The sequence below is a fragment of the Oryx dammah genome, unplaced genomic scaffold (assembly GCF_014754425.2).
Source record: "Oryx dammah isolate SB20612 unplaced genomic scaffold, SCBI_Odam_1.1 HiC_scaffold_11, whole genome shotgun sequence".
Lineage (NCBI taxonomy): Eukaryota > Metazoa > Chordata > Mammalia > Artiodactyla > Bovidae > Oryx > Oryx dammah.
The window spans coordinates 1,811,194-1,834,868 of record NW_024070195.1 but is presented as its reverse complement, the minus strand read 5'-3'; the positions used below and the strand labels follow the sequence as shown (position 1 = coordinate 1,834,868).

General features: G+C 55.3%; 1 protein-coding gene across 2 annotated transcripts in view; it reads left to right on the top strand.

The window, feature by feature from the left end:
* Positions 1-23,675, top strand: part of SLC22A23 (solute carrier family 22 member 23) — a 122,858-nt gene that overhangs the window by 46,336 nt on the left and 52,847 nt on the right. The window lies entirely within an intron of this gene.

Here is a 23,675-nt window from a genome sequence, read left to right as displayed (position 1 = left end):
GAGCAGCTGGGCTTCAGAGAGCCTCGGCTTCGCTTGGGGCGTCCTGAAGCTCAGCTAGTGGCAGGGCGTCCTGGGTACCGGGGGTCCAGGATGAACTTGAGTACTTGCTGTGCACTGGTAGGGGCTGAGCATGCAAGGGCAACATGCCCTTCTGCCCATCGACAGATGACTGGTTTCAGAAGACGTGGTGTGTGTGCACAGTGGAGTATTACTCGGCCTTAAAAAGTGAAGCAGTGCCGTTTTCGGCAACATGGACAGACGTGCTCATAGTGAAGTCAGTCAGACAAGACAGATATCATGATATCACTTCCACATGGAATCTAAAAAATAATACAAGGGAGTTTATTTACAAAACAGAAACAGACTCTCAGACATAGGAAACAAACTGTGCGTACAAGAGGGAGAAAAGAAAGAGGGGGATAGACTAGGAGGCTGGGATCAACAGGTACATTCTGCTGTATATAAAACAAACAAGGTCCTACTATACAGCACAGAGAGCCAGAGCCAGCATCTCGGAACAGCCTAGAGTGGAAAAAAAGTGAAAATATATCTCTATATAACTGAATCGCTTTGCTGTACGCCTGAAACTAAAACAGCACCGCAAATCAGCTACACGCTTAAAAACCTATCATCACGTCCTCCCCAGTCTCTCCTTTTTACTCCTTAACATCAAAACACAGCTCGGCACCACGCCACACACGTGCACACAGACACGCACAGGCGTGTGCACACACACACACCCCCCCCCGCCTTCAGTGTGAGCAACGTGACATCCCTCGAAGGACCCAGCTGCCTCTCCAGCTCTACTGCAGTTGTGAATTCTCAGCGATCGAGCCAAGATAATGTGCTGTTTTAGGCGACTTCAAGAATAAGATCTCATTACTGTCTTGCCTTCTAACTCGGTTTTTCCTGTCCAATGATAAGGAACATTTACCATTGTTATTTTCTTGCACAACAGTGCAGATGCCCTTAAGCCCCTAACTTATACACTTAAGAATGGTGGCGATGGCAAATTTTATCTTATATACATTTTACCATATTTTTTCTAAAAGTTATTTCCTTCCTAAAATACTTGACATAAGAACAAGGTGGTGTTTTTCTGGGGAACACAAGAATTGAAAGCTGTGCTTGATCACATTAATCACTGTATGGAAGTTGCTTTTGCCCCAGTTACCTCTGACCTACTGGGCGACCACTGCTCCATCCGCGGCCTGCGTTTCTCAATCCGCGGCCTGCATTTCTCAACCCTCGGCCTGCATTACTGGCGCCTCTCACTGGCGCTTTCTTGGCGCCCTGGTTATCAGGCTGTTCTGACTTCCCACTGGTCTCTCAGGCTACCGCTTCCCGCCTCCCTCCACCCACTCACTTCTCCTGTCACTTGGGTTCTTGGCACACTCAGCTCTTTGGGAGCCTGTGACTGCCCCTGAACTTCTGGACAGACGATCGCCTGCTAAGTCAACCCCCTGGGGTACCCCTAAGGCACCACCCACTCGTTGTATCTGAACGTGAAGCTGTCTGTCATCGCCCCCAGCAGCCCTGCCGGAGGAGGGAGAGGCCAGTGGCTTCAAAACCTCTGGGGTTTGGAATCGGGATCCTGGGCTGCCTCGCCGGGTCCTGCCCCCTCCCTCGTCCGTTGGCAGTCGCCCAGGACCCATTCCACCTCCTCAAAGTCTCTTCTGCCCCGTGGCCACGGCCTTCACACAGGCTCTCCTTCCTCACCCAGACGCCGCAGCGTCCTGCAGCTTTCAGCCTGGCCTGAGCTCTCCACTGCCCCAGCCTGAGCAGCCCCCCTGAAACGGGCGTCTAAAACTAGCTTTCTTCTTTGAGACCTACAGGGGCCTGGCCTGTCCCATGGTCACGGAGGACAGAATCTCTGCGCGTTGTCCTAGCCTCCTTCCCAGGCTTCCCTCCTCAGGATTCTGGTCTCTACCCAGCCCCCAGCCACTCTTATTACCCAGGATGCTCTAGGCTCCAGCTGGGTCCTAACCACTCTCATTACCCAGGATGCTCAAGGCTCTGGCTGGTGCCTAAGCACTTTACCCAGGATGCTGTAGGCTCCCCTGACCACTCACATTACCCAGGATGCACTAGGCTCACGCTGGTTCCTCATCACCCACAGGACCCAGAAGGCACTAAGCTCCTCGTGCCTCTGAGCATCCAGTGCAAATAGCAAACACCTACTCTTCCAGCCCTACCAAACCCACAGTTCCTGGTGCTCTGGTGGCCTTTCCATAGCTGGCTTCAGCCTGGTCACGCCCTGGACTGCTGTCTATATGTGTGGAGACTCCGTTCTCCTGCTATTGTGTTCAAATCACTATTAAGCCTGCATCTGTGCCACCGGTCAGGGTGACCTTTGGCCTTTGTGAGTGTAAATTCAGACACAAATGTGGGCTTGAGTACTAGCTCCCCTCTGGGTTCCTGGCTGCTCACCCAGACAATCAGGGTGACACTTTTGTTAATGTATCAATAGATGAGTTTTCACTGACATGAGAACATAAAATGTATGGGTTTCTGCAGACTGCTCGGAAACGTGTCCGCAGGTGGCCGCAGGCCTCCCCCCAACTCAGGAACTGTGTTCTGAAGTCCGGAGTCCAGCCCCACCGCGGGGCCCTCTCCCTGTCCTCATTCCCACCACCCTCAGCTCCCCCTGGCCCCCATCCCCAGGTTGATGGCTTGGCTTCTCCTGCCTCGACCCCCCTCCTTTTCCAGGGTCCACTTCCTCCCTGGCCTCGTCCAGCCGAGGACCAGGCGCCCTCCCACGATGTTCCACCCTCTCGCCCAGGAGCCTGACCAGCAGGTGTAACTCCCCAGGGAGTCTCCTTCGGGGAAGGAGAAGGTTTCCCCAAAGGGCTGGGGCCTCCCTGGGGCGTGGGTGCTGGGCGAGGTGTCCGGGCTTCACTCTGCCGGCCAAGGACGGCCATTGCTGACTCTGTGAGGAAGCATTTGCTCCATTCCGTGTTTCGAGGAGGCGGTGCTGGGGGTCCTGCCCTTCCATCCCGTGGTGACTGTGCTGTTCTAGTTCTCCCTGGTTCTAACTGGTTTGAACCGAACTGTTCTCTGTCACAGAAGGCGTCCCTGGAAGGGGTTCAGTGGGGAACGAGTGATTCAGATCTCTGGTTCTCAAGGATGACGTTCACCCCAGCCTTCCTTCTCTTGGCAGTCTTGTCACAGACAAGAGGGTCTCCTCTGGGATCACCCTTCGGCGCTGTCCCGGTGTTTCCGTGGCTCATGGAGGGCGGGGATGTTGCTGGAACTGGGGTGTCAGCCTGGAGCTGTTGGATATCGGCTTGCTCCAGGGTACTCGGGTCTTGTCCTTTAAGAGACTGAAATTGAATCACTTGCTTCCCAGGTGGCTCAATGGTAAAGAATCTGCCTGCCAACGCAGGAGATGTGGGTTCAATCCCTGGGTTGGGAAGATCCCCTGAGAAGGGCATGGCAACCCACTCCAGAATTCTTGCCTGGAGAATTCTTGACAGAGGAGCCCGGCAGGCTACAGTCCATGGGGTCTCAAAAAAGTTGGATACGACTGAGCGACTGAACAGCACCTGACCTGGAGCACGCTGTGCAGCGGAGGCGGGGTTCGCAGGATGCCCGGAGGAGCACCACGGAGCCCAGACCTGCTCTTCGTTTGTGATCGTCACCCGGAAACCCGGTGCTCATCTGTGGGGGGGACTGTATTTTCTGCCTCTTTGTGGGGTCACGGTAGGGTCTTATTTCATGTTCTCTTCAGGGGATGATTGCTCTTTTGGTGCTTTTCCAGGCTCTCCTGTCTGGCAATTTCCCGTCCGCCTTGTGACCGTAGAAGCGAACGTTTGCACAGCTGGCTTTTCTGCCGCTTCACCGCTGCTTGGCGTCCGTGTGGGGCTGGGACGAGGGCGCGGAGGCGTCTGCCTTCAGCTGACGCAAGAGCGTCTCTTAGGCGCCCATCCTTTCTCAGGGCTGAGAAGGCAACCCCGAGTGAAAGGACACTTGAGACCTCAGGCTAGTTACCTTCTGCACGGTCATGCAGACCTCTGTCCTTGGGGAATACTGGGAATTGTTGTGAGCAGTGCATAGACATGAACCTGAAGCGTTTGGGCGAGGGCGTGAGAACACGGGTGGTTTGGGGTCCACGTTACAGAAAAAGAAATAAAATTAAAAAATGATTTTCTCTCCCATCTCTCTCACACCTCAGCTTGTGAGACAAAGCATATCCATCATAATAAACCCGTCTCTAAAGAGGCGTAGACCAGAGCGGTCGCAGAGACCTTCGGCTATGCTGAGAGTGGGCTGTCTACACCGCCCGGGGCTTTGACGTCACCACAGGGCCGTTGAGGAGGGCAGCGTGGCTGTGACTTTAATGAAGTTTAATGAATTAAAGGCTGTGTTGGTGAGCGCTGCTTGAACCACACAAAACGTCGTTTGGTCACACAGTCCTGTCCGACTCTTTTGCAACCCCATAAACTGGAGCCCGCCAAGCTCCTCTGTCCATGGGATTTTCCAGGCAAGAATACTGGAGTGAGTAGCATTTCCCTCTCCAGGGGATCTTCCCGACCCAGGGTGCCATTGGCAGGCAGGTTCTTTACTGCTGAGCCACCTGGGAAGCCCACGCTGCTGGAAACATGGTGTTAAGTCATCTGGGGGTGAGCTATTTCACCAGCTCTTACTTCCCTACTGAGTTCCACTCCCTCTGCCCCGCGGCCTGGAGGGTATTCGGCTTGGCTGTTGGAGGCCTTTCAGGTGTTGTGTGGCTGAAACAGAGCCCTCATCACCCCGCCAGCCTCACAACCTCACCCACTCATCCTGCCAGCCTGTCAAGAACCACCGTCCGCAGCGGGGTTCCAGCCGGGTCTGAGTCACTGTCTTCTTGATCATCAAGTCCTACAGATCACCTGCCCGGCTGCAGCCCCCGAATAACTGCAGCAGCTTCCTGAGCCATCTTCCTGGTCAAGCCACGCAACGGATTCTTCTCTTACAACCAGGGCAATATTTATACGGCGTGAACCGGAACTTGTACCCATCCGCTTCAGACCCTCGGGGCTCGTCAGCAGCGGCTTCGCTATGAAAGCAGGGAAACCCCAGACGACAGGGGTCTAAGCAAAGTAGCTGTTCGTGTCTGTCATCACTGGAGTCATCCAGGGCTGGTGTGGCCAGTCTCCTGACTCTGGGGCCCGGACGCTCCCTGTCTGCTAATTCTGCAGCGCGTCTGCATCCCGGCCAGCACAGCGGTGGGAGCGAGGAGGCGGGATGCTCTCCCCCTTGAAGGCCGCCTCTCAGAGGCTGAGGGCACCGCATCTTGCCTCCCCTTAGTGTCCTGCCCAGCCGGTTGCTGGGGGCGAGGGGGTGGTGCTGGGCGATAGTGCTCCATCATGAACGTCCACAGCCCGCAGGAGACGGGGCAGAGGGGGTGGGCAGTGGCCCGCGGTCTTTGCCTCCCTCTGCAGCGGCTTTCGTGGTGCAGCCCGAGCTCCTCGCTGCGGCCTGTGAGGTCCTGTGAGGCCTGCCTCCCGCTCACATCACTGTTTTCCAGCCAAACGGACCTTTCCATTCGCTGTGTGCCGGGCTCTCCCTGCTCCCTTAGGTCACCCGTGCTGGCCTGCCCTCTACCTGAAGTGCTGTGTCCTGGCCCTCTGCAGGCTGGGCCGCATCTTGTCACCGTGATCCTGCTCACATCACATCGGTGGCCAGCACCCAAATGATCCTTTAGGACTGTCTGCCTGTTTCCCAGCATCCACCACTCCCTGGGGATATACTGAATTATCTGTGTCTCCGTAAGTACCACCTCCTGCTCTGGAGTAAACTCCCCGGAGCAGGGCCTCTCATCCTTCTTTACCCCTGTATCTCTGGTACCCAGGGCTGTGCCTGGCACAGAAAGGATGTCTGAATATGAGTTGAGTGACTGAAGGAATTCATGCCGCCATCAGAGTAGAAGTATGTGTGTGGAGTGGAAAGGCTGGAGTTCTCTTGGTCCATTTCTTGTCCATGAAGGATGAGGGGAAGGGGACGTGATGGTGTCACGTAGGTGGCTATGAATGGTAGCGGCAATTAGCTAAGGTTTCTCATGAAAGCCTCATGGATTAGACAGATTCAGACCGGATGCCAAGAGAATTGGCTAGATTCAGAACCGATCGCTCACCCCTCTGCTGCCACGACTGATCGACGATCTGGGGACAGCGGATGAAAGATGCCCGTGAGCTCGGTCTCGAGTTTATCTTGCCCGCCACCTTCTGGCCCTCCTCAGAGAGGCTTCCCTGGCTGCTCACACAGAATTCCCTGGCTTATTTCTCTTACTACACCCTGATTCTCTGCGTGCACGTTTAAAACGTTGTTTGATCGAGGCATAAAGCCCTGATGGGGGCCTCCGTCATCACCCTTTCTGCGCGGCTGCACCGTGCTAACTGCATTCACTTTCTGTGCAGCCACCACCACCATCCATCTCCCGCTGAAACTGTGCCCAGGACACACAGGCCTCCCCTCCCCCTCGCCAGCCCCCACAACCATGCTCCGCTTTCTGTCTGCATCTGAGTCCCCTGGGGACCCCACGCCGGTGGCATCACGCCGTCTTTATCCTTTTGTGCTGGTTTATTTAACGTATCATGAAGTCTTCAAGGTTCACCTGTGTTGTGAAATGTGTCCGGATTTCTGTTTTAAGCCTGAGTAGGAGAAGGCAATGGCAACCCACTCCAGTGTTCTTGCCTGGAGAATCCCAGGGATGGCGGAGCCTGGTGGGCTGCCATCTATGGGGTCACACAGAGTCGGACACGACTGAAGCGACTCAGCAGCAGCAGCAGCAGGCCTCCAGTGTCTGTCTAGACTGTGTGTACCTCATCTGTCCTCCGCCCTGGACACCTGGGTTGCGCCCACCTTCTGGCTGATGAAGGGAGCAGGGGTGAGACCTTGCTTCTAGTTCTTTGGGGTATGTGCTCAAAAGTGGGATTGCTGGATTATAAGGACTCACTTTTCACATCTGCAAGAGGAAAGTCTTGGCCCTGGGCCCCGGGCTGTCTCCAGCGTGGCGGAGCCGGGCCCGCGGGGAGCAGGGCCCGCAGAGCGGCTGTGGGCAGTGGTGCCAGTCTCCTCCGGGCACCAAGAACAAGGCTGTCTCAGAAGGACCGGGAACCTCCCGCGGCTGCTTTATTCAGAGCCCCTACCCTGACTTGAGAAACAAGCGGACTCGTTAAGGAGGACGGTGCCCCTTCCCAAGTGCACGGCTGGGGCTTCATCTGTGATCTCTGTGCAGCAAGCGAGTTTCCCTTCTTCTTCTCTGTCCAGCGCTGAGGCCTGTCTGCCTTCCTGCAGAGTGCCCTCGGGGCCGCGTCCCCAAGCATCCCTTCCTGCTCCCCTCTTGTCTTCCCTCTGGTCCGTTTCTAAACTCCAGGGCAGCTTTCTGAGCCGGGGCGGCATCACTGGTGTGTTTCTAGCTAACGGCGAGCCAGGTCATGTAATAAGTGCATTTGCAGGTAATTAAAGACGTGGGAGGAACGTGTAAAGATGCTGTTTTGAAGCCCTCTGAGACCTCCTCTTGTGTCCAGCGGGGACTGAGGCGTTTAAATGGGGAGATGCAGAGCTGCGTGGTTTCGAGTGCAGTGCGCCTGGTTTGGCAGCGTCCCGCTGGAGTTCAGAGCCGAGGCGCTTGTTGAGGGATCTTAGTGCCTAGTGGATCGTTCTGCGGGTGTTCTTGGAGAAGGTGAGCTGAGAAACACTCGGAGACGGGATCTGCCCTGCCGACAGGCAGCTGACAGACGCGTCTCCGTCCTGGTGGTGGAGGACTCTCTGAGGATGGCTTGCTGTCAGGACCGGGTGGTGTCTGGGAGCCAGTAGCAGGTACCTGTGTTTGTTCCCAGCGGGGAGGACGTGGATGTCCTCATCTCTGGTCAGTGTTGTGACCTCAGAGGACATCCCCGAGGAGCCCAGAGACCTTTAAGGAGCCTGGGCCACTGGGGCCGCGGGGAGGGACAAGGTGAGTCCGTCTATACCAGAGCACCAGTTGTGCGGCTCGATTAAGATATCTAGGTTCGGGACCTTTGTGTTTTATTGGGTAAAATATACATAACATTAGGGGCTTCCCAGGAGGCACTACTGGTAAAGAACCCTCCTGCCAATGCAGCAGATGTAAGAGACCTGGGTTCCATCCCTGGAGAAGGGAATGGCTACCCACGCCAATATCCGTGCCTGGAGAACCCTACTGACAAAGGAGCCGGGCGGGCTACAGTCCATGGGGCTGCAAACAGTTGGAGACGACTGAAGAGACTTAGCACGCACACACATGTACCAAACGTAAAACCGTTTCAGCCCTCGAAATGGGTTGAAATGCGACTCAGTGGCGTTAAGTATACTTGTGTTATCAGTGTTACCACCATCCATCTTGGAATATTTTTCATCTTGCAGAACTGAAACTGTCCCCAGTAAACACACCTGCCCATGCCGTCTTCCCAGACCCTCACACCCACATTCTCCCTCCTGTGTCTACGAGTCCGATGACTCTGGGGGCCTTATGTAAGTGGGATCACCAAGGATTTGTCTTTCGGGGCTTTGTTCACTGAGCGGAGTGTTGTCAGGGTTCACCCACGCTGTGACCTGGGTCAGAGTCCCCTTCCTTTTTGAGGCTGAGTCGTGTTCCACCGTGCGGGCGTGGTCACTTGGGGGGCTTCCTCTTCTGGACGGTTGTGGGCAGCGCTGCAGTGGACGGGTGAGCACAGCGGCCCGTCCAAGTCCCTGCTTCCAGCTCCTTTAGGGCACATGCTCTGAGGAGGAGTTGCTGGGTCATAGAGTTTCGAGGACGTTTTTTGTGTGTGTGTGCTGCTAATAAAACTTTTATTTTAATGAGTCACAGTTAAACATTCAAACCGTTGAACAATCTTCAGAGAAAACTGGAATGTACAAGGCTGAGTTTGCTTTAGATATCATCAATGTCTTCATCATCATCTCGGATGTCATCAAACTGGATTTCATCTTCATCTCCAGGGCCAAATAGTCACTGTTTTCTTTGGAGACGATCTGATCTAACTTTCTACAGCAGAATAAGAGTTAATGTTGACTTTTTTTTCAAATAGAATGAATAGGAGGCAAAAAATACAGTCATTATTTAGTAATCAAATTGCAAGTTTGAACTAGGTGATGTGATGATGAAACCAGAGTCAGTGATGGTTTTTTTGTACCATTTTATATAATAATAATAATTATTATATATGCATGTTTTTTCCTGCCTCTAGAGAAATGTGCTTTTGAACTGATTTTCCTACTGATACGATTTTAAAATGTTTACAGCATTCATAGTTTTCACTTGTCTATACTTTCAAAGAACAAAGGCGCATTTAGATGGAATGCTTATTTAAAACAGGTCTGATGGATTAAAGCCTTTCATTGTAAAGTCGGTTTGTGGTAAGAGATTGTTCTAGAGAAGGAGCATCTGCTTTGCAAAGAGTCACCATTGGAATGTCTCTATAAGTGTAATCTCTCCCAGTGCACTGATCTCTAAGTCAGTGTGCAAAAAAACATTGGTTTCCACAAACTGTTTGTGATCCTGCTCGTAACAGTCCACAGTCAATACCCATCAGCTGTGGGAGCAAAGGGCCTTGCAGTTGTGGCCTGACACCTTGGCGGTGTTTGTGGAACTGCTGGTGCGTGTCAGGGACAGACAGGGACCGGCATTACCCCTGCAGGACCCCGAGAGGCACGTCCGCACAGCAGAATAAACTCATGTTGCCCAGAAGAGTCTTTTTGGAAAATGACTGACCGTGTCTGTTTACCCGACACCTTCAGTCTTTCAAAGGCTCCCGCTGCCTCCCAGGGCGGCCAGGGGACCTTCCAGCCCCGCTTTCCCACTGCCCCCTCCCCTGCCCGTTCAGGCCCTCGGAAACTTTGCCTCTGTGGCACTTGGATTCTTTCTGCATGGCGCTCTTTGCTGGAACACTCTCCCCTGACGTTTTCTCTGGGTGAAAGTTGCTCAGGTCCTCAAATGACAAGTGTGCCGTTTTTTCCAGTGGTTTTTCTCCTGGCCCCACCGCCACCACTCCCCCCCAAGCCCATCTGAGCTGGGGGCCTCCTCACTCGTCACAGTGACTGCCTTCAAACTTCAGTTTGATTAGACAGTGAATAGGGACGACTATAAGAAGTCAGACATGAAGGGTCCCAACGTGGCGCACAGTGGAGGGAACCAACTGTCCTTTGGCGTCCCCGTGCGTCCCTCGCGCACCCCCCACACCAGCCACTGTGTCCCCTCCCCTCCTGTCCCCTCGAGCCTGGCTTTTACCTTTCCCCTTCCCTTGCTCTTCTTTACACTTTCGCTGTGTCTGCAGGATTTGTAGACGATATGTCCGCTAGCTCGCAGGTTTTGAACGTCTAGGTCAGGATCGAGCACCTGTCCTGGACGTGCTTGTTTTCCGCCCGGCGTGCGCCCCAGGTGCTTCTGTGTTGACCTTGGCAGGCATAACTCCCTCACTTCGCTGCGGGACCACCGCTCTTTGACCCCTGATGGATTGTTCACGTCTCTCTACGCCTCTCTCCCTTCTGCCCCATCTTCATCCCAACACACAACTTTAAGCTCCCACAGGGCATTCCTCTCGCCATCACCGTGTCCCAGCTTCCAGCACACACGAAGGTACTGAGTAAAGGAAGCCGTGCGCTCGGTCTGTGGGCCTGCGTGTGGCGGTCACGGCCTAGGACAGTATCCTTGTGGGGCCACCGCTCCTGCCGTGTGTCCTCCACCACGGCTCAGCACGCCCTCTGTAATGGCCAGAAGGAGAGTATCTCCGGCTCTCTGGGCCGAAGGGTTTCTCTCGCAACTGCTCTACCGTCCTAGCATAAAGCAGCCACAGATGATGTGTCCACAGAGGAGTGTACCGATAAAACTTTATTTGCAAAACTAGTCGTGGGCCATATGGGCCCATCAGCTGCGTTTGCCAGCATCTGCTCTGGAGGACTTTCCAGAGCGGAAGCCCTGACTGCACCATGCCTCCAGACGAGGGCAGGCAGGGTGGGCCTTGGCGCCTGTGAGGCCAGAGGTGAGCTCAGTGGCTCCATCCAGGTGGGAAGGTAACAGTTTCCAGACCGGGACCACAGCTTGCCTTCCAGCGGCCTGCTGTGTGTGCATGTGGAGCTGTGAAGGAAAATGCCTCTGGGGCCCTGAGGGGCAGGAGGGGCCAGGGTTTGGACGGCCACTTCCCCGTCCTTCCCTGGCCCTTGCTTCCTGATTCCCCACCAACCCCTGCGATGGGAGCCTGGCTGGCCGTGTGTGCAGACGACGGAGGGTCAAGCACGCAGGGTGTGTTCAGGGGCTAGGGACGGGGGGCGGGCGGAAACGAGGCCTGATGTTTTATGGAATTGGGCAGAGCGGCTTCTTTGAAGAGTTCCAGGTACGAGTTGGGGAATCGACCTTTCTGAGCTGTTTTCCTGACCTTTGTGTGTGCTTCTGACTGTATCAGGGCAAACTCGGGTAGATGGAGGCGAACGCTGGATCTGTCTTGGTCTTTCTCTTGTTTAATGGGGATGCTTAGCTCCCAGGATCCCTGAGGGAGGCGACTTGCTCCTTGTGGAACCGAGTCATTTGAAACAAATGTGGCCAAAGGGAGGTCCGGTGACGAGGACAGGAGGAAGACGAGTGGCTCCGGTGCTGTGGAGCTGGCCCTCACCCCTCGCTGATGGCACATCTCCCTGGGGCGGGGAAGGGGCCGCCCCCAACACCACAGTGAGTGGGGGGACCGAGGCCGAGACGCAGCCCGCCTGGCTGGGAGCTGCCGCTCATGGCCACGGGGCGGCTGCCTTGCACTGGCTGCTCCTCTCTGCAGAGGAGCTGGGCAGTGGTCCTGAAACCTTCGGTCCGCCTGTCTGCTCTCCCACCTCAAGGAGGCCTGGCCTTTGGCAGAACAGACAGAAGCTGCCTTCGCGAGAGTCACCGAGGAAGAGGAGGGTGTGAAATGGGAGGGGCTGAGCCTGCACTGAGCTCTGGGCCCGAAGTCCAGGTGCTGAGCCGCTTCCCAGGATGCTGGCGGGCAGGGAGACCCCGGCGGGGCCCAGAGTCAGTCTCCGGGACAGGCCTGGGCTCTTCGGGGTGCGATGAAGCTGGGGGCCTAGAGACAGCTCAGGACACAGAGCTTCCAGGAAGTTGGGGCTGCCTCTTCATGCATGAAGCGTGTTTGAACAACCAACTCCCTGTAACAAGGTGTGAATGCTACTGGTACCTTTGGCCAGTATTTCACTCGACCCTGGGCAGGTCCCTGTGTCTGGCCCTGACCCAAGAGCTGTGAACAGAAGTGACACATCTCTCCTGGGCCACAGCATTGAAGTACTGGTGAGGGACCTGGGGGCCTTAACACATAACCGCTCTTTCCACCTGACCCTCAAGAGGCAGTGATAATCAGAGACCCAGCCAGCCCGCATGGGGCATGTAGTGTGAGTGAGAAGTGACCTCCTGGTGTTCTGAGCATCTGAAATTACAGAGAGTTTTTTGTTCCTGCAGCATGACGTAGCCCCATGACCAACACACAAGCCCGTGCGGTCTTCTCTCTGTGCAGACCCCTGCTTGCACCAATTTTTAATGTCAGTGAGCTAGGACGAACAGGAAAGAAAGTTAGCATTGACTTTGGGTAGAGTTTTATAAAGAATAAATAAGTTGCAAAAATAGAGTCCGCTTCCATAGGAAGCACAGTCCCCCTGGGCACTGTGCCGTCAGCGATGGACGTGATGATGAATCTACTAAGAATTCGGGAGTCGTGATGATGTCAGGAAGTGTTGCTTCCTGGGTCAGACCATTGTTAGGAGCCCAGATGTGCAGAAATACCCTTCACTGATGCAGCCAGACCAGCCACTCCCTCGAGTCCTCATCAATGCTCGTGACTGTGGCTGGGACTCACTCACCGGCAGAGCCTCCCCTCACGTCTCACCCAGGATGTTGGACATTCCAGGAGGGCAAGCCAGACGGGCGTCGGGTCCAACAGCATGCTCCTCAGGCCCGCACACAGATGCCACCCACTGAAACGCTCGTCCAAGCATCTCCAACACCTGCCTCACCCACTGAGTCTGGGCCACTCGCTCAGCCTGTTCGCTTCGCGTGTGTGGTTCGCACGTCAGGCCCTGCTCCGGCCCTGGACGCACTTCCTGCCGAGTGCCCTCAGTGGTCGTCATTTTGGGGTTGCTCTCCTCTTCACCCCCCTCTTCTCACTCATCGCGTCCTCCTTGTTTTTTCTTGCTCACAAGTAGGTGTTCGCTCCTCTCTGTCTGTCTCTCTCCCCCGACACCCCAAAGATTTAAATCAATGCTGTTCTGAGATCCCTGATTCTAGGGAAATGTTCCTTTTTCATCATCCCTGTGACCAGAGCTGCGGGACTCCTAGGAAACCCCCCAGCCGGGCACCGAGGGGCTCGGGTGAGCAGGGCGCAGGCCCTGAGCCCCCCCGGCCGCCGTCTCCCGTCTGAGTCGTGTAGCTTCTGCCTTAAGCTCCAGGGGTGTCGGGTTTCAGCTTGTGTTCAGGGTGCCGCGCAGCAGGGTAGAGTCAGCGGGAGAAATCTAGCCCCGAGGGAAAGGAAAGGCAGCGGCTCTCCAGGCCCCACAGGCATGTTGTTTCGGAGTCACAGGAGCTGAAATTCCCGGCCGAGGGAGACGCTGTGCACCCCCCTCCCCGGCCCCGCAGCGGCAATGCCCTGGGTTTGCTCTGCTGTGTCCTTCCATTCACAGACAGCGTCCCACAGCATGAGAAATAAATCTCATCTTTGACAAGGACCTTTCTCGGGGAACATTTGCTAACTTTAAAATAGTTGTGTCTGACTCTTTGCGCGCCCCATGGACTGTAGCCTGCCAGGCTTCTCAGTCCACGGGCTTCTCCAGGCAATACTGGGGTGGGTTGCCATTTCCTTCTCCAGGGGATCTTCCTGACTCAGGGGTCGAACCCGCATCTTCTGCACTGCAGGCAGATTCTTCACCGTCTGAACCACTAAGGAAGCCCCAAAGTTTATGGATTATCGTTAGGGTGGGCCTTTCTCTCTGGGAGCTTCCCACCTTCTTGGTTGTAAGACATTTTGATGGGGAAAAGTGAAAAAAGTGAAAGTCGCTCAGTCGTGTCTGACTCTTTGCCACCTCATGCAGTCCGTGGAATTTTGGTGGGGAGGCCCATCTATTCTGAAGCCCCCACCGAGCCTTGCTTCCGCCTCCTTACGGCCAGCGCCCTTCTGTCCTGCTGGCCCACGTGGTACACGTGTGTCCTGCTGAGTTCTGTCCAAATGACCCCTCGCCGTGCGCGTATAGTGACCTGCACCGCTTGCACTGAGCTGCGTCAACAGCTGCTGAGATGTTAGTGACGCCCGTGAATCCGTGAAGGATGGGTGCAGGTGGCTGGAAGTCACCGGAAATCCAGGAGACAGCAGTGTGCACATTGTGAGAGACAGGAGACCTTCCTGTGGAGGGGCCTGAAACGGAACGTTTCCTGACGAGGAGTCAAGAGGGCACGTTCCGCAGTGAGAGGAAGCGGGGTGGTCGAATGGGGCTGCGAGGGTCGGGGAGGGGCACGGAGGGTGGTGGGGCTGAGGCGGGCTCTTGTTGTTTAGTTGCCGAGTCGTATCCGACTCTCTGCAACCCCATGGACTGTAGTCTCCCAGGCTCCTCTGTCCGTGGGATTTCCCAGGTAAGAACAGTGGAGTGAGTACCCAGGGACCGAACCCTTGTCTCCTGCTTGGCAGGTGGATTCCTTACCACAGAGGGAGAGGCTCTAACATGGCCTCAAAGGTGGGCTTCAGGGGAGAGAAGAGGGGGCTCACTTTGCAGCCTGGTTTGGTCTTGGCCCAGCCGTGGTTGAGGGACTTGCTCAAATTCGACAGTGAAGCTAGTGACGAGGGGGAGGAGGGGCCGGAGACGTCTCTGGTCCAGCTGCTCCCCCACGTTCCCCTCTGAGATGACGGCACAATGGGCGTTTGTGCCCTGAAGCCAGCGTTAGTATTTGCTTCTCGCGCTCACTGGCACGATTGTTTAATAAAATCTGCAGGGTCTTTATTACCCCGAGTGCAGCATGTTTTCCAGAGAATTGTTTGTGGCCGTAAAACAATCCGGGGTGGAACGTAGAGGAGGCTTCCCAGCGCCCACTAGAATGGGAACAGAAATACGCATGGCACCAAACGAATTTATTTCTACTATTAAAATTCCCAGTGTATCAGCTACTTAAAAGGCAAGTCCGAGTGAACAGAGGGGAGTGTGGTTTCCTCTGAGGGGAATATTTTAATGAGAAGAGCGCCGGCTGCTAGACGTCTGCACCTGCCTCCCTTCTTTCTGCCCCATTAACCCGGAAATCGGTCTTGGCCGGTAGTGACCTAGTGCACACGCTCGTGCTCACTCACCGAGTCGTGGCCGACTCTTTGTGACCCCATGGACTGTAGCCCACCAGGCTCCTCTGCCATGGGGTTCTCCAGCAAGAACACTGGAGTGGGCTGCCATTTCCTCCTCCAGGGGCTCCTCCTGACCCAGGGATGGAACCCGAGTCTCCTGAGCCTCCTGCATTGGCCGGTTCTTTACCGCTGAGCCACCTAGGAAGCCCCGTGCACGTGTACAAGGCGTGCTAATTGATTGGAAGGAGCCAGCTGCAGAGCGGCCTGGATACTCAGTACGCACACATATAGCACACACATCAGGGGCTGAAGTCTCCCTCCCTGGAGAGAGGGACTGTGCGCAGAGCAGGAAGCAGCCTCCACACCAGGACTGAGCAGCTTCTGCCCAGAACTGCTTCCTCAGCCCAGGGTCGTGGCCTTGGCGCTTGCCATGGGCCCACGTTGGTCCCCAGGCAGAAAGCTCGCTAGGGGGCATGGCCACCTGGGAGATGAATGGTTTCATCGGATGCCTGACTGTGCTCGAAAATGGAAAAGCAGTTAGCTTCCCAAGGGTCACTGGCTGGTCCTCCTTCAAAACACAGAATGTGCTGGGACATGATCCTGAGACTTAACCGGCTTCGACTGCAGCTGTCCGAGCAGTGTTTTGATAGGAGTGGTTTGTCTGAAGCTGTGGAGCTGGTAAATTAACTGGTGACCAGGCAGCCACCAGTGAGCCTGTCTTCTCTTGGGCTTGCTTTTCATTTTTTCCTCCTTTTTCCCATGTAGCTTATTGTTATTCAGAGCCTCCCTTCTGGTCGCTGCTAAGATTGTTTCTTCCCTTAAACATGTTTTTCTGTGTGAAGCGATGAGTGTCTTTGACTTTCTGCCCTGACTCCCTTACCCCCATCAGTATCACCGTCATTCTTGCAGTTCTCCGTGCTTGCTCTTGGGCCATCGTGAACACCCTGCCGCTGCTAGGGAGATGCTGGAGGCCGTCAGTCCTCTCTTCTTAAGCCCACGGCTGCCCGCAGTTCCAGCCCAAGTCTATCAGGATCCTCAAAGGTTAGATTGGGAAAGGCCGGGACCATCAGCACCACCGTCAGCTCAGAGAGGTCGCGCCGGCCGGGGTCTCACTGGTCTCAGCAGGAGACCGGCCATGGAACCCACCTCGGTCTAGCCTCTGCCTGCGTGTCGCTCGGGTTCACGGGGTGCTGAGACTCCATCAGCATCTTCTCAGCTCCTCCCCATCCCCAGGGCTCTGGTCCACGCCTCCCTCTGCCCCCATAACTCTTAGCAAACCATCACTTCCTTCCTGGCTGCACTCCACTGTTACACTCAAGCATCCCACGGAGTAGCCGTCAGCTTGAGTTCTCTGCAGGGGGACCCCTGGGCCTCTCCGCTTCTCACGGTCATGGCTGGGTCCACCTCTTCCCCGTGGGCTGCTCGCTTTCCCTTCTGGCTGTTGGGAATTCCTCTCTGAGATCCCCCCATGTCTACATGCTCCCCGAGACTGGATCACAGTTCTAGTCTGTGCTGACCCCCCAGTCCTGAACGGTGACCCCCTCCCATCTGTCTGCTCTGAGTGTTTGGTGCAAAGCGTGGTGCCCTAGAGGGACCCAGAGCCCACACTGCACATTGCCAGAGGGTGCCGCGCACACACGCGTCCTGCTGAGGCCTGGATGTAACCCGCCCTGTGTCTCCTCAAGGGGAGGGTGGCATCGGGCCTGCTGAGACCAGTGAAGATTTCTGTCTGTGTCCAGAGAGGGACAATTGGGCGTGGTGGTGAGAACTCAGATTCTAAAGCCAAGGGATGTGTCCCTGAACCAGTGTGTGACGGCGGGCAGTGCTTAGCTGTTTTGTGATCTGCGTCCTCATCGCAAGGTGGAGCCGAAAATGGCGCCCGCCTCCCAGGGTGGCTGAGGGTGAGCTGACGCAGGAAGTGCCCACAGTGCCCGACAGGTCCCAGAAAGCATGAGCTGTCACTTCCGTCGTCACCATCACCGTCTCCCGCCACCATCTGTCTTCCACTCGAAGCACAGAAATCACGAGGTCACCTCTCCCAGCAGAGCGTGGACCGGGCGGTCTGCCCCCGAGCCAGACAGAGATCCTCCCCCGGCTTCTTGCAACCTCTCCTCCAGGGCCAGCGCAGACAGGGCCTCCGTCCAGCACCTGGCTCGACGCCGCCTCTTGAGGACGGTGCCCTGAAATGAAACGGCTGGGTGTGGCTGTGTCGGAGACCCCAGCCCACCCCGGGACTGAGGTGCTCAGGACTCAGCACGTCGGCCTCTAGTTTGGCTGTGATTTATCACAGGAGAGGAAACAGCAAACTCAGTGCAGGGCGAAGTCTGCAGAGGGCCAGGCCTGACTTCAGCGTCCACTCCTGGGGAGTCCCACAGAGCGGGGCTTCATTCCCCAGCTACAGGCTGTGACGACACATGGGAGACGGTGCCACCGGGAGCTCATCGGAGACCCAGCACCTGGGGATTTGACCAGGGCTGATCACACCAGCCCCCTCTGCCCAGCTCGGACCAGACTCCAGGCTCTCAGAAGGAAGCAGATGCTTGGCGTGAACCACCCTGCCCACGCAGTATAGGTCCCCAGGTCCATGCTGGTCGGCCGGGGCACCAAGGGACGCATTCTGAAGTCCCGGGCCCCGGACATCACGTCACGTCCGTTCAGCATCTCGGTCCACCTCCCTGAGCTGGACGGGATTCCCCATGTGGCCATCCGGGGGCCCTGCAGCTGAGGTGCTGGTGCAGCTGCCGTTTTATCCTGCATCTGAGACTCGCGTTTCCTGTTACTTCCTTCTGTAATCACACCCTGCCCGGAAGCGCCCAGGGGACACGACTGGCCAGCCTGGGTGTGTCCTCTCTGACTGAGGACAGGGCCCCTCTGTGCCCGACTCCTGGACCTTGCCATTTCCTACTCAGAGGTCCAGCTGCTTCAGCTTCCGCCAGGCGTTCGTGCCTGAGGGTCTGAGCTCAGACCCCGGACTGTGCTGCCCGCGCTCGACCCCAGCCATCTGAGCATGCTCGGACCGCTCCTCACTTTCCCCTTCTGTAAAGTGGGGATAGGAGCACCCACCTCCTAGGATGCTCGCGAACTTCAAGGAGACGCTGCTTTTCGTTGTTTCTAAAGTGCAGTCCTCCCTGCCCCCACCCCCACCACACACACATATCTTAGCATTTGTGAAGGCAGGATGCGTCTTACGATCGATGTGATGTCAGAGGCTAACTGGCAGCGCTCTCTGTCTTGGTGGTCCATGCATTCACGATGCATCTTAAAAAACCGATGGCCTCGTAGATAAAATACTTTAAAAAGCACGCAGCGCTCAACACCATGCTGGCAGCAGGCGAGTGTTCGGGAAGCTTAGCTGTTACTGCCGCAACCGGTGAGGCCGCCCCTCCAGGAAGACCAGCTGGCATTCGTCTAGCGCTTTCTGTGTTTAGGTGCCTCATTGTTCGACCCCACGAGACAAAGATTCGCCTCCTCGTTTTACAGATGAGGAAAGTGGGCCTCGGGATGTCCAGACAGCTCACCCGCACCCAGCAAGGAAGGGGCAGGCTCAGGAGTCTGCAGGCCACGGCCCCCGGCCACGCTCGGCCGGCTGCCCGTGCTGTGTGGTCACTGAGCTGTGAGTGGTTTTTATTCTCTTTTACGATTCATGGAACATCAGAAGATGGTGAGTATTTAGTGATGTGTGAAAACTGTAAGAAATTGGAGTTTCTGTGTCCAGCGGTGGAGTTCTTTAGAGCCGGCCCTGCCCCTGCGGTTCTGTGGCTTCTGCACTGCGGTGCCAGCATCAGTCGGTCCCGACAGAAAGCCTGTGGCCGGAAGCACCAACACCTTCACCGTTTGGCTTTTGATGGGAGAAGCTGCCGACGCGTGGCCTGGGTCTTGGCCCGCCCACCTGTGTCCGCTCGAGGAGAATCTTGTTCATTTTTGCCTCCCAGACTTGGCAGCCACTCAGCCAGCGGCAGCTACTTCAAATTTCTGAAATCACTCCTGAGTCTTAACAGTAGATCTCGAGTTGTGCTAGTAACCCGGGTGCCAGACAAACGTCAAAATAAAAACGCTCATCGAGGAGAGGACCCTAGTTGCGGAACCTCTCCAAGGCGCTTTCCCCAATCAGTTTATATTTGTGTTACAGCATCTCTTAAAGAGTAAATAAAATATAAACTGGTTCTCTTAGAATAAGACCACATTCCCAGGAGCTGTGGAATTCGTTTAAAAAAAAAAGCCTGAGGTCAGAGCTGTTTTAAGGAAGCTGAACACTTGACCTGTGCTGTCTGCCCTTGAAAGGCCTGCCGTGTGGCTGGAGGACCCAGGGCAGGGCAGGGGCTCGGCAGGCAGGAGACCCTTCGGCCTTGGGGGCAGAGACGCATGTCCCTGATGCCCTGCTTTGAAGGCCCTGCTGGTTTCAAGAGGTCAGTCGAGTTACTGACACGTGACCAGGATCGATGTTCCCTCCCCATTAAATGTGTACAAGGCAGGCAGACAGAGGCATCAGCAAGGTCACAGGGAACTTGCTCAACCTGGAGTTTGAGCAGGCATTCCGGCAGGTGGGCCCACGGCCCAATGAGCGAGGAGCTCCACAGCCTCGGACCCCGTGGCTGCAGGGGCCGCAGGTCTGGACCAGCACGACTGACCAGTGCCCTGGGCAGCCTGCCCACCCCGATGAGGCTTTCTCCCAAGTCAGGGTCCCGGGGAGAGTCCACTCTTCAAGCTTCTGCAGAGAGAGCTTCTTGGAGTCAGAATCAAGAGCGGGCCCCCTGTCCTCGGGGGTCCACACCCACCACCTCTGCCTGAGACTCCAAGCTCCTCGAGGACCCACTCCGGCTTCTTCCGCATGTGTTTAAGCATTTAAATCGTCCTGCTAAATAATTTCCATGTAAGTCACTTCCCAAAAAGCTTAACTTTAAAGACTTCTTGCATCCCTGGATATGGTTGCTGCTGCTAAGTCACTTCAGTTTTGTCCGACTCTGTGCGACCCCATAGACAGCAGCCCACCAGGCTCCCCCGTCCCTGGGATTCTCCAGGCAAGAACATTGGAGTGGGTTGCCATTTCCTTCTCCAATGCGTGAAAGTGAAAAGTGAAAGTGAAGTCGCTCAATCGTGTCCGACCCTCAGCGACGCCATGGACTGCAGCCTTCCAGGCTCCTCCGTCCATGGGATTTTCCAAGCAAGAGTACTGGAGTGGGGTGCCATTGCCTTCTCCCTAGATATGGTTAACCACCTTTAATTTTGTAAAAAAAAAAAAAAATCAGTGGAAAAGTTTAGGGGAAAGAATTCCCAACCAAGGCATCCTTAAAAGTAGAAGCATGGATCCCATACAGTGATGTTCAGTGGTACACACGAGTCCACACCGAGACGTCATCCTCATCAGCTAGAGCTGTTTTCTTATACTTTGTCTCTTCCTCCTAAAACAAAACTATGATGTTAACAAAGGATAATTAGTGGTTACTCACTACTATGGAGTGAGTTCTTTTTCCCCTTGAATTTGGAGGTGTACCTGTATATAATGGAAATTTTCACAAGAAAAAAGTTGCATTTAAAATATATTAAAAAACCATTTGTAATATCAAAGCAATGTTGTTTCCACACGTAGACATTTTAAATAGGAAGCCTTTCAGCAGTCTTTGGGTTAAAATGCTTTGTGTAGACTGGGTCAGTGCCCCTAAAAATTGTGGCCTTGAATTGAGAGCCTAAATGTATGTTCATACCATTATTTCTTTTTTTAATTGAAGTACAGTTGAAGTTACGTTGTGCTAATTTCTCCTATAGAACAGAGTGATTCGGTTATACATATATACATTTTTTCTCATATTCTCTTCTGTTGTGGTTTATCACGGGGTTCTGACTAGAGCTCCCCGTGCTGTGCAGTAGGACCTTGAGCTTACCCGTCCTTATATATTATTATATCTAACCCTGCTAACCTCAAACTCCCTCTCCTTCTCCCCGCCCACGCCTCTGCCCTGAGCCACCACATGTCTGTTCTCTGTCTGTGAGTCTCCTTCTGTTTCATAGAAGATTCCTTTGTTTACGCCATTATTTCTAACAAGCAATTTATGCGTGAACTTTCAGGCAGCGCTCATAAAGGAGACCTATCACTGTGAACCCGGGGCTGCAGGGGAATTACCAGGAGGTCATGGTGATGTTCAAAGCCCTCAGACTACAGTCCTCTTGGTCTTTTTGTTGTGGTGGGTCTTTTATTTTTAATTAGGGCCCCTGCAGGGTGAGAAGCAGAGATTCACGTGGTTTTTTCAGTCCCTTCTGCCCAGAATGTCCCCATCTGTCTTCAGAAGAAGCGCTTGAAGGAGACTGGAGAAATTGTCAGAAAGGCTAAATTATTTATGGGAATATTAAAAAGGAAAAGGTATTTTCTTACCAAAAAGCTAAGTCGGAATTGGGTTAAAATAGAGCGTCTCTGGGAAGACCACAGAATCTCAATCAGCCCGTCTCTCCGAGTAGTTCTGACATTTCAGCGGCTTGTCCCGGGGGTGGTGGCGGGGGCGGGGGGCGGGGTGGCCAGGACTGCTGTACTGCACACTCGCTTTCCAATAGTTAAAATAAAAAAAGGAACCGGTGTGCCCGCTAAGCCAGCTGCCTGCGGCGCCCACCTCGGGGCGGACAGGAGGGCCCTGCGTCCGCTTGGGGCTCCCGACGGCTCTTTCTCCTTCCTGACCCCGCCCCCGCTTCCGTGGCCATCACCCCGCCCCCCGCCCCATTCTGTCACAGTCCTTTGGCATATCGTGTCCCGTCGCAGGATGGGTTTTAATTTCCCTGAAACCTTACAGATGCCATTGCCCATCCTTGACTTCTTTCCACTTCTGATCGCTCTGACCCACTTTATGTTGAAATATGGCCAATTTGACAGAAATAAAAGCACCTTTTAAACTGGTGCTTCCAAGTCATCTGAATCTTTTTTTGGGTCAGAGACCCCTTCGAGAATTTGACGAAAACTATGGGTTCTTCTGCTGGAAAATGCTTATTTTACACCCAGGCAGTCGTATGTAACACTGCGGGAAATTTGCGGCTCCCCCCAGACACGCCTGTGCGTCCCAGCTGACGACTCCCCGGCTCTGGGTGGGCGTGGGGGGCGGGGGTCCCGGAGGGGCCTGACTTGTGGTGTCAGCGCTGGGACTCCGTGGAAGGCGTTCCAGGAGGCGCCGGGCAGGAAGCGTGTTCACAAGGCGTGGGTCTAGCAAGCAGTGCATCAGAGAGAACCAAGGATTCGGGTTCGGGCCCAAACTCCCTGTTCCCAGAAAACGTTAATGCTTTTTGTCCAAACAGGAGGAGGGTAAGTGGTTCCGACTCCCTCCCCAAGGAGGCCTCCTGGTGGCACTGATGATAGAGTAATAAGTTACTTGTTTGTTGAGGCAGGAACCCTACTGGAGAGTTTACACATACTAACCCGGCCCCCGCACGCCGACAGTGTGAGTTAAACGTTTACCACCACTTAGCTGATGTCCCCAGAAGAAATCAGGATACAGACACTGGCCTTACAGACCGACAGCTAGCCCTTTGATGGCTTTAAAGTTTTCAAGGAGAAGAAAATGAACACGTGGCCCAACCCTCTCTCAGGATTAGGGCAGAAAAGGGTATTTCCAGCGGGATTATTCTGGTAAATCCCTGGTGGGTTACTTCCACAGTTGTTGGTCCCACCTGTGTCCTTCCCTCTTTATTCCTGGGGGTAGCGCTGTAAAGGGGGCATCCCCTCAGCATGCCACCTGCTTCTCCTGATCCTGCACCCTCCATGGGAGAACAGGTGCCCAGTGGGTGCCCAACAGAGGCCCCCTGGGCGGATGGAGAAGCCGGCGCTTCAGAGGCCCTGGCCCTGTCTCAGAGCGCTGGCCGAGATGAGTTTGTCGTGTCTTGTCCCCCGTTTTCCTGAACCCACTAAGGATCGAGCACACAGCATCTCCCACCTCACGGCTGCAGCGGCACCCGCCCTTGAGTCTCTCCTCCTCTCATCCCCCTCAAGGGCTCGGCTGCCCCGGGGGCTCTGCACGTCTGTGCGTGCCTCCAGCCCCTCGTCACTCCACAGTGACCCTCTCAGCCCAAGCCCATCACTCCCCTGCCTCAGCTCCCCTCAGCAACCTCGGACTCAGCCCATGTCCCTGACGGCGGGCTGGCCGCAGACATCCCCTGCCGCTCCCTGCACGGCGCCCCCGATGGGCCCAGGAGCAGCGTAGGCACCTCCTCCTCCCGGAGGCAGCAGGCTGGGGGGCGTCATGGCCTGGAGTGACTCCCTCCCCTGCCATCCCTTCCGGAATGAGCGGCACAGGCTGACCTTGAAGTGCGGCGGTGGGACCACCTCCTGACCCCCTCCCTAACCTGTGCCGAGTCTCCATGCCCTTCAGTGTGACCTCGGCCCAGGCGTGAGCAGGGCCGGGACGGGTGTGACCT